Source organism: Bactrocera dorsalis, chromosome 1, assembly GCF_023373825.1.
Source record: "Bactrocera dorsalis isolate Fly_Bdor chromosome 1, ASM2337382v1, whole genome shotgun sequence".
NCBI lineage: Eukaryota > Metazoa > Arthropoda > Insecta > Diptera > Tephritidae > Bactrocera > Bactrocera dorsalis.
Window position 1 is genome coordinate 72,686,774 of NC_064303.1, and position 12,120 is coordinate 72,698,893.

Consider the following 12,120-nt stretch of genomic DNA (forward strand, 5'->3'; position numbering starts at 1 on the left):
CCAAAGAAAATGGGGTACGAACACCAAAGGAACAAATAAGTAACGAGAGCCCAACTGCAAAAGCATATTGGGCCCAATGGAACAGCATAAACCTCGTTAATGGATACCTTCATCGTACCTGGGAAAGCGAAGATGGCAAACAGTCTCGTCTACTGATCATAGTACCGAAGTCCATGATCCCGAAAGTATTGAAAGAATATCACAATGGACCTAGTGGAGGGCACCTTGGAATTACAAAAACTATAGAGAAGATTAAACAACGGTTCTACTGGATCGGTTTTCGAGATTCCATAGCGGAATGGATAAGTAATTGCGTAGAGTGCATGGCAGCTAAAGGTCCTAAAGCCAAAAGTCGCGGTAGGCTACAACAGTACAACGTGGGATCACCATCTGAACGAGTCGCAATGGATGTTGCAGGTCCGTTCCCAACCAGTATGGCCGGAAACAAATATCTACTGGTTTTCATGGACTATTTCAGTAAATGGCCAGAAGTATATGCCTTACCAAACCAGGATGGGAAGACCGTAGCCGAAGCGTTTGTAGAAAATTAGATAACAAGGTTCGGAGTGCCCGTCGAATTACACTCGGATCAAGGCAGAAATTTCGAGTCTTCCATTTTCCAAGAAGTCTGTACATTATTGGGCATCCGCAAGACACGGACAACAGCGTTACACCCACAATCAGATGGGATGGTGGAGAGATTCAACCGAACGCTCGAAGAACATCTGCGGAAAATCGTTGATAAAGATCAACGGAATTGGGACAAGTGCATTCAGATGCTCCTGCTGGCGTATCGTTCAGCGAAGCACGAGACAACTGGTTACACGCCGGCAAAGTTTGGAACGAATCCTACAGCTGTAAGAAATGATGGAGATTATTGTTCTGCCTTAAAGGAAGAAATGAATGAATTGCATCTAATGGTAAGACAGCATACGCATCTGATGAGCAATAAGATGAAGGACCGGCTCGATCAAGCGGCAAATTCAAAAGGTTTTGAAGAAGGTGATCTGGTCCTGTTGTACAATCCACTTCGAAAGAAAGGCTTGTCCCCGAAACTGCAGACAGCCTGGGAAGGACCCTATATGGTGATGAAACGACTTAATGACGTGGTATACCGCATACAAAGAAATGGAAAAGCACGATGTAAAATGAAAGTAGTACATTTGGAGAGGCTCGCCCCATTTGGTTCAAGAGGATTTGTGCCTAATCGGGACGATTAGGCTTTAGTGGAGGGCAGTGTTACAAAGGTAGTATTAAGTTGTATTTGTATTGCTATGTATATGCATCCCTTATTATGAACAATAGCTGTAGGTATATGGAATAGCATTTGTCTTGTTGTAGACATCTGACGCCGTGGCTGTCTGCTTGTATAGCATTATGTTCTGGTACTTTCCAGATGCAATATTCTAGAAGGACACGTCGGCATCAGCGAGAAGTGCGTGGCTATATAAGCCGTGGCAGCGCCAACGTAATCAACCAGTGCTAAGAGTAAACTGCTATAGTGTAGACGAGTTGTAAAATAAAGAGTTGTTGAATTAAATTAAACAGTTATTGGTTTTATTTGTCAATCCAGAGATACGAACCCAGTAAAGTAAAACTAGCAAGGAGTAAATTCGTAACAATATTTTTCATTTGTTTACAATTTTATATGTCAAAATAAGGTGTCCCGCTATTGCCAACTACTTTTTTTTGTAAAAAACATAGCTGTTGTGAATGAAAAAAATCGATGAACTGGCAATGCCTATAGTTAAATATAAGTACAAGCCAAGAATGATAGAATATAAGATTACGACACTGCTACTACCGTTAGTTTTTTCGGTTTAGCTCGTGACAATTCTTACAAAAACAAATACATTGTGCAACAATTTCGTTACGTCAAACTTTTGCGTTGTGAAGAACAAGCATAGAAATGCATACAAATTGTAAACAGAAAAGTAAACACTTTTGGAAATTCCCAAAATAATATTAATTCATTCGTCTTTGCAGGAAAAATTTCAGTGGAATGTTTAGAATATTGTTGCGAGAAAAGATATATGTAAGTAGTTTTAGGCACATCCACAATAAATAGAGTAGCAGTGAAAGTGTACTGTTGTATTTATTTAAATTTCTAAGCATAAATATATTATTTTTTTAAAATGAAATGTGCAGTGGCTTGTTGTAATAATTATTATGCAATTAAAGGATCGAAAACGAGTTTTTTTTAGTTTTTCGGCCGATTTAAAAGTCGCCAAAAAATGGGTGTTATTTTGCAAAAGAAATGATATATTTAATACTAAATCCTCTTTAATTAATTAATTTCACAATTCTTTTATCTTAATTTCATACATCTGATACATCTTAACTTATAATATATGTATATTTTTATATACAACACAAGAAACGTCTTCTCCATTTGAATCACAACTTAATAGACAATTTTATTATCAATAGGCCGATATATTTCTTTAGAAATTATTCAAATCTTTTTACTTAACAATATTCAATCGCTTCACTAAAACTTTTCATTAAAATCGAAAGAATTCATAATATTTTGCGAATTTACAAAAGTGTTTACTTTTCTGTTTACAATTTGCAAGCATTTGACAGTTTTTCACTCTTGTTCTTCTCAACACGCAACTATGACGTTTCGTAATGGCGGTCGTCGTAATCTTGTATTCTATCATTCTTGACACAAGCTATGATAGCTTATAACAAGCCAACATAATTAAACTAATAGCTTAATTTGCTGGTCAAATAAAACACGCCCATAATTATGTTGACTAATGCCCGGTTTCGCAGTCCATACTTAAGTTGTGCCTAAATAAATTCTTAGTTAAGCATTGTTGCAAATTGAGCAGTCGTTTGCGTTTCACAGTCAATGCTTAATTTCTATAAAATTTTATTATAATATATGGCAACGTTGTGGGCAACATATGTTTTAAAAATGTCATTCATAAAAATATGTTTGAAATATTTAAATTATAACAGACAATACATAAATTTGCGAGGAAAATTTTATCAAAAATGGATGAAAACAACAAAAGAACCCCAAATTTCATCACTAGCGACTCGCTAGTAGCGAGTCGAAGTACCCATTGGAACTGAAGGAAAAGTATAAGCTGTTATTGAGTGCAAGCGAACGGACACTTGCCCTACGCTACGGAAGATGTCGCTGAAAATTCAAAGTAAATTCAAAACAAAAATCGGCTGTTATTTAAGCATTGCTTAAGACTCCAATTTTCAGTGCTTAAGCATAACCTAAGTATGAACTGTGAAACCGGGCATAAGTCTTCCATACAAAATAAGCGAATAGGTTAGTTTGCTGGTCGAATAAAACACGCCCAATATTAATTACATAATAAATGAGAACGAGAAATTGCAGTATCAATCCTGTGACAGCGTAAACTTCACAGATGTGAATGACATAACAGTGCCTACATCCATCAACAAGGAATTCAAAAGCATGATAGTGAGAAGAATAAAAGGGTTTTCGACATTTAACGATGCGTTGCAATTCACCATCAAAGTCTTCATACAACAGCTCAGTCAAAGATGGGTCAAAGAGACATCGATGACATCCTGAGATAGACCATAGGAAAGATGCCTCAATAATCTTAAAATGCTTGGCCGACGCAAACATGAGTGTGGCGCACGAAAAAAGTAAATTCTTTAAAAAGGGTTCTTAGTGACCCAAAACGGGTCTAAAACTGACCTTGAAAAGGTCAGGGCGATACAAGAGTATGCTGAGCTGAAAAATCAGAGACACACTACGAATGAGGGCGAATTGTTAGCTATTGTCTGGGCTCTAGGAAAATTGGAAAATTACCTCTATGGAGCAAGAGCAATAAATATTTTCACTGATCACCAGCTTCTTACCTTTGCCGTCTCAGATAGAAACACGCAAAAGTGTTCTACAAACCAGGCAAAGAAAACTATGTGGCGCATACTCTTGTAGAACCCCCAAAGGTGATCTAGTCACCGATGCCCAGAACATACTTAAATTATGGAGGGAACACTTCTCCAGCCTGCTGAATGGCAGTGAACATACAACGCCAGGAGAAGGCAAACCCGATTCCCCAAACGATGACGATGGAACGGACGTTCCATTGCCCGACCATGAAGAAGTTCAAATAGCAATTACCTGCCTGAAGAACAACAAAGCGGCGGGGGCCGATGGATTGCCGGCCGAGCTATTCAAACACAAACAGTCGTCGCACTCGCGACTTGGCACTCACGTCACTGTTGACAGTCATAACTTTGAAGTTGTGGATAATTTCGTCTATTTAGGAACCATCATTAACACCACCAAAAATGTCAGCCTGGAAATCCAACGCAGGATTACTCTTGCCAACAGGTGCTACTTCGGACTGAGTAGGCAATTGAAAAGTGAAGTCCGCTCTCGACGAACAAAAGCCAAACTATATAAGTCGCTCATAATTCCCGTTCTGCTATGTGGTGCAGAGGGTTGGACGATGACAACAACCGATGAGTCGACGTTGTGAGTTTTCGAGAGAAAAGTCCTGCGAACGATTTATGGTCCTTTGCGCGTTGGCCACGGCAAATATCGCGTTCGATGGAACGATGAGCTGTACGAGATATACGACGACATTGACATAGTTCAGCGAATTAAAAGACAGCGGCTACGCTGGCTAGGTCATGTTGTACGGATGGATGAAAACACTCCAGCTCTGAAAGTATTCGACGCAGTACCTGTCGCGGGAAGCAGAGGAAGAGGAAGACCTCGACTCCGTTGGAAGGACCAAGTGGAGAAGGACCTGGTTTTGCTTAGAATATCCAATTGGCGCCACGTAGCGAAGAGAAGAAACGACTAGCGCGCTGTTGTTGACTCGGCTATAATCGCGTAAGTGGTGTCTACGTCAGTAAAGAAGAAGAAGAAGTAAACGCTATACAGTGCGATCTACCAACACTAGCCAGTAGATAACTTGATTTGGTGATAAACTTCCCGGCAAAGAAATTCCAGCACTGCAAAAACAGCGTGGTCGACACCGAACATAACCGCGCGGACGTAGCTTCCCGGGAAAGTACTAAACAAATCCTTCGCGATTATTATATTTCAAAAACGACGAAGTCGGCCAATGAAATAGTAATAAATTGCAAAGTAAGCAAAGTACGATAGGCCCCCCAAAAAACAAATACTTGGGGAGACACCGATTCCATCATATGCTGGAGAAATGCTCCACATTGATATCTTTTCAACTGACAAAATAATCTTTCTTACTTGCATTGACAAATTCTCCAACTTCGCCGTGTACAGTCGCTGATGTCTCGCACAATAACGGATGTAAAACCGCCAATTATTCAACTATTGAATTTGTTCCCACAGACCAAGACAATTTACTGCGAAAACAAAGCTTCTTTTAATTCAGAAGCTATTAGGGCCCTGGTGAAAAATGGGCACGACGTCGACATTGTGACTCTTTCACAGTACACTCGTAGACATAGCTAGAGCGTTTCGCCTACAAAAAATGTCTGACGATACAGTCGAGTTGACTGTACATTCAGTCACAGACCAAACATCCATCGCCATAATACATCCTGCTTCCAGCGAGCATAGGCAGGCCAACAAAAATTCAAGCAGACCTTGGAAAATCTGTACTCATTAGAAAGAGGGTCATACATAAAGACAACTTTAAATAGTGGTTGTTTTCAAGTAAAAACTTCCAAATCTAAAATAATATTTTCATAGTTTAAGCGCACAACTATTTTCAATATTCATTTATTTTCGTCACTTTTTACAGGTTTGGACTTTCAATCGTATTAGTATTGGAGGTGGTATATAGTCGGATTAACGACTACTCACACTCCAACTATATCCCGGTAATAGACGGAAAGATACTGGTATGGAAGTAACGTGATTATTTAAGACAATCAACCAATTTAAAAGACCTTGCTAACACAGCAGAGGAAACGGCAAAATTAACCAAATTTTTCCCTCAGTCGCGCATGCGAAAACTGCTGGGCGTGGGTACAGAACAAATTAGAATTTATTGTCCGCACTAAAAGTGCACCACAGAATGGCAAGAAGTTTAGACTTCTTGAGCTCAGCACTCAAGAGGCACGCCCGATGCCCCTGATTTTTAAAATGTAAAGTGGTCTGAATCCAACTTAATTGATGCAAACAATAGATACAAATTAATAAGTTAATTGATACGGTGAACGAAATAATTAAAGCTAAAAGAAATTAATTGCTTGACATACCACATTTGTATGAAACACTAGCTGACCCCGCAGCCGTTTTCCTGCGTGAAACCACATATGTGTTTTGAAATGAAATGAAAATTAAATTTATCATTTCTTTTATTTTCAATGTAACGCAGTTTGATAAACAACATTTTTTGATTTCTGTTGCGGTGCGTAAATGTACAGAGAAGATGGGAAAACGCCACGTACATATAATTGGCGCGCACCTATGCAATCGTAGTTACGATAATTTGGCCAATTTGGCATAAACATTCGTGATGAGTTCATATTTCGTTGAAGTGAATTGACAAAAGGGAGGTGGAATTGATATCAAACCACTGGAACCGAAATTTGCCTATTTCCAATTCTTAACGAATACGATGTAAAATGTCTTCGGCAATATACTTTGGTTCGTGTTCCATAATTGACGCGGATTTGAAGGCTGATATGTCGAAATGACCATCGCGAAAAGTGTGCGCAATGACTCAAATAAAACTGAACGACGTACATTTATTAATAGCAACCGAAGGTATTAGCAATCGTAGTTTTTCGGGTGGATTATGTAAATTCGTCCTAAGGAATTAGTTGAGAACACACCTGGATGTCAATCTATTGGTTGGCCTTGCTTTCTGCGTACCTATTTCTTCGGCGATGCATTCCGTGCATAATATCAAGGCATTTCCAAATAGAGCAATGTTCTCACAAACGAATCACTGACGCAAGTTGAGGAAAAACTCGTCATTGTAAATTTCGTTGTTGGAAGTGTTTCCGCTGGCTGTACTGTATTCTCTGGGTTGAAAAACACTCTTTAGCCATTCTCCAAATGAACTGCGAAACGCACAACAGTCGGAAAAGTCGATTTCACCAAACTACAATATCAAACATTGGCATGAGTTTTGAATGTGAATTACACAATAGTGGCGAATATGGTACGATCCATATGTTGTCGACTTCGATATTCACTACTAAGTTGAATGGTAAATGTCCTGTCATTGTCGTCTGATGAGCTACGACGATAGAATGGATATCCATCATTTCCAGTTTGCGTTTCCGAAAGAAAAGCACGTGGATAGTGTTTCGTGAATTTATTGCAAGTGGGATTGTGGTGTTCGCAAGGTCCGTGCACCATATTGGTTTTCATCACTTCGTAGAATAATGGATCTTTCTCTGCATGAGGAATTTCCGCAGAAATGATTTCACCAATTTGATCTGGTGTAACCACCATCCACCACTCAAAGAAGAATGTGTGCTTGCGGCAAACCTCTTTTTTGCAACTCAACAGAGTACATCCAGCATCTGACTGCACCATACTTGTATATACATACGTTGCTTCAAGATAAAGTCCATCAAACATCGTAGCTGTTGTTTGAAAAGTCTTGCTGTATTATCGTGATGATCGCTTGCTGATTGACAGCGATCCATAATACCACACATATGTCATCGCATCCTGGGAGTCTCATGTAGTTCATGTGTCTAGGGCTGCCATACGTTGATGGCAAAAAGAACGCCGACCGATATTAGCGCAATGTCTTCACTGCTTCGTAACAAATTTCAATCTGTAATTGATCACTTCGTTTGAAACACACATAAAGTGTTCACTGAATAATTTTCAATAATTTTTCTTTTATATAGCCGGAATAAAAAAGCAAGCGACCGAAACTGAACGATTCAAATAATTTACAAATCAAAATATTGAAAAACAAAACAAAAAAGAATTGTATGAAAAGTCACTTTTTGGAAATATCCAATTTTTCGACTTTTCCTTATGAAAAGTGTATGGTTTTTTTATATCTAACCCTTTCCAGATCCACAGCGAACAACTTCTGATTTCATGAAGATTGGTTCCGCCGTTCTCGAGCGTTAGCATTACTAATAAACAAACAATTTTTACTTACATATGTACATATGTAGGTATGTATGTATATACAAAATAAAACGTTTGTATGGGAAAAAGAAAAGTGCTGTTTTTAGGGGTTTTCCGGCAACTTTCGTAATTTCTTCTTACATAAGAACCTTCCGCTAATAATAACAAATACAACAAAAAAAAAAAAGCAGCCAAATCGGTTCAGCTATTCACGCGTGATGCCGTGACAACGAAAACGGTTTCATTTTTATATATAAGATTATTACCAAGAAATATAACGTTAATAAATGAAATATTGAACGTGATACTACTCAGAATTACGCTAGCAAAGGCGGATGTAATAAATCCCACAATTTATTGACCATGATGATTTGAAATCAATTATGAATGAACACCCTGTCCGAATTACCAAAGTAAGCCTAACCGAATGCAACGATGACGTACTAGCGGTAAGTGAACGCGTAACGACGACCTATGGCGCCGTCTGTAAACTGGCAGCGCAATACACTTTCGCACGAGCATTGCGCACTGGAGGCACAGCCCTTTGCCGCACTCAGGCAAGCCACCTAAAGTCCATAACACAACTCGATTACGGCAGTATTATTATCAACGAGGCCACTACGAAAGATAGCACAGACGATTGTCCGGAGATTACTACAAACGGGACACAACTCGTCAGTTTTCTTTCTTCAGCCAAATTCAAAGGCACAAGATATGTAAATCGACGCGAAGTGTTAAACAGATCGCCAGGCGCAGCAGGGTCACCTCTACTTAACATCATCAGCCACGATCCAGTGCTAAGCATGCCCCAACTCCAGAGACTGAATAACCGCAATTTACGCGTCATTCAGAATGAAATTGGAGACCAGATCACATCCGATTTGGTTTGCAGCAGGTATCTTGCTCTGTGTTGTTGGCATTCGCTTTATCATCGCTTAGCAAATCATAAAAGGAAGGCAAACGTCGAAGGAAGTACGGAAGGCCATCAAGAGCTACAAAACAACCGGGGAAGGTCAGGAACTTGAGTTGGGAGTAGTTCACACATATGAAATGCACTTTTTGTTTGTGATATGCAAAAATGATGCTGTGCACATTGTTTACATTGCAAAAATCTACTGACGCATAAGTTCGTTTCCCAGCCACTGTGGTCAGCAGCGATAACCCGACACTTGCCTATGTCGCAAGGGACTGAGTTGACGTATGCTGATTCGGCTTGCCGGATATAGTAACGGACAATTATGCGCCCAGATTTTAGACTCAATAATAATATTATATAAAATTATACTCATATCATAATTATTTTTACATGTCAATATGGAATTGCTGAGGGCAAAACGCAAAAGCATACATATTTGCATACATTGCACATACAAACATTTTCCACGTATCACCTAGGACTAAGCGAGATGTATATAGGGTTATATACATAAATAATCAGGATGGCGAGAAAAGCTGAAATCCGGTTGACTGTCTGTCTGTCCGTCCGTGCAGCTGTAACTTGAGTAAAAATTGAGATATCTTGATGAATGATATGCGGGTTCCTTAGCATAGATGGGTAAAATCGTCATTAATATAGAGTGTCATAACTAAACAATATGTTAAGATACAAAGCTCAAAGTTGGTATGGGAAATCGGAGTAGCAGGGGCACCTGCAGATAAAAGTTTTTTTAAAAAGTGGACGGAGCCCCGCCCCCTTATAAGTTTAATGTACGTTTCTCCTAAGACAAAAACTGTACCGAAATATGTGGACCTCTGTACCCATAGTTGTCTTTTGTTCGGAAGTATCAATCAATGTCTGAGGTATACTATTTTTGAAATTCAGGGACAATACTTCTCTTATAATCTTATAATGATGTGTCTGTATGTCAAAAATGAGTTGAATCGAATAGACACTTTCCTTAGCCCCCATATACTTAATACGAATATTTTCGAACTTCTGGGTGACTTTGTACTGCATATTTCCGCCAATATGTAAGTTATCCTAATGAATGCCGAAAATAGATAAATTTGAACGAAAACTTGGCCTAGGCCCTGACTTTACTCTATATGATTGGTTTTATAGTACATTAAAGTATTTCCCTGGGTGTGATTCTTGCAAGTTGCAAGAGTATAAAATGTTCGGTTGCACCCGAGCTTCGCCCTTCCTTACTTGTTTTGCATTATATTTCTTACTAATAAAAATTAAATTTATCACAACAATATATACCTATGTACATACATCGTCAATGATATTAATCTTATGTATCTGCAAATGCTCATATAAATGTATGTAAACGCATATGCGCATTCAGAAATTCACATTATGATTTCATCACTTATCAATATATTACATGTGCGTGCATTGATCTGCATGTTCATATATTCATATATGTATGTATATACTTACATATCGTCACCTGAAATGCAAAATAACGTAACAACATTTTCAGAAATTTACAGTGTCATGGTTCCACTGGAACCAAGGCCAACGGGTCTTATTCCCTTATGAATATTTGTACATTTATGCGAATTCAGTTCCCACCAACAAACAAGGCAATGGTGAGAAGGATGAGTCATCGCAGCGAACAACTAAGCAGCACCATAAGCAGATCTCACAAAATACAAAAGCAGCAGAGAACGGCAGGCAATAAAACGTGACCACACCAACAAGCGGGCAGCTAAGAATAACGTAACGCAAGATGAAAAGGCCAGTCTGTGCAAACTGGCATTGACGGCAACGTTAATATAAATCAGTGTTGGTGTGAGGTGTCTGGCACTGTCCGTGCGCTATTGTGCGCATAGGCCGTGGACAACGCTGATATAAATAGTAAATTAAGTCCTTCAAAGTCCGCGATCACTCCTAAAAAATTTCAAGACGGCATACTAAATATGAATATAACGGAAGTTTTAAATGGCAACAGGTTTGCCTTAGTAAGCAAGAGTTCAGGCGACGCGTCGGTCCTTCGACACATTGACTTTTTGACAAACGTGGTTGTCCATGTCAACGGAGATTTCGCATGAAGCATTCAGTGTACATACTTACATACATATATAACGGGTGATATTTTTGAGGTTAGGATTTTCATGCATTAGTATTTGACAGATCACGTGGGATTTCAGACATGGTGTCAAAGAGAAAGATGCTCAGTATGCTTTGACATTTCATCATGAATAGACTTACTAACGAGCAACGCTTGCAAATCATTGAATTTTATTACCAAAATCAGTGTTCGGTTTTTTTTTTTTTTTCGGACAAATTTTGTTCAGCGATGAGGCTCATTTCTGGTTGAATGGCTACGTAAATAAGCAAAATTGCCGCATTTGGGGTGAAGAGCAACCAGAAGCCGTTCAAGAACTGCCCATGCATCCCGAAAAATGCACTGTTTGGTGTGGTTTGTACGCTGGTGGAATCATTGGACCGTATTTTTTCAAAGATGCTGTTGGACGCAACGTTACGGTGAATGGCGATCGCTATCGTTCGATGCTAACAAACTTTTTGTTGCCAAAAATGGAAGAACTGAACTTGGTTGACATGTGGTTTCAACAAGATGGCGCTACATGCCACACAGCTCGCGATTCTATGGCCATTTTGAGGAAAAACTTCGGACAACAATTCATCTCAAGAAATGGACCCGTAAGTTGGCCACCAAGATCATGCGATTTAACGCCTTTAGACTATTTTTTGTGGAGCTACGTCAAGTCTAAAGTCTACAGAAATAAGCCAGCAACTATTCCAGCTTTGGAAGACAACATTTCCGAAGAAATTCGGGCTATTCCGGCCGAAATGCTCGAAAAAGTTGCCCAAAATTGGACTTTCCGAATGGACCACCTAAGACGCAGCCGCGGTCAACATTTAAATGAAATTATCTTCAAAAAGTAAATGTCATGAACCAATCTAACGTTTCAAATAAAGAACCGATGAGATTTTGCAAATTTTATGCGTTTTTTTTTTTAAAAAAGTTATCAAGCTCTTAAAAAATCACCCTTTACATCTGTTGCATGTAGACAAATTTACAAACATTATGCATATTGTCTGTCATATTTGTTTACATGCACACATACATACATTATATATGTACATATCGCTCATTTGCTGC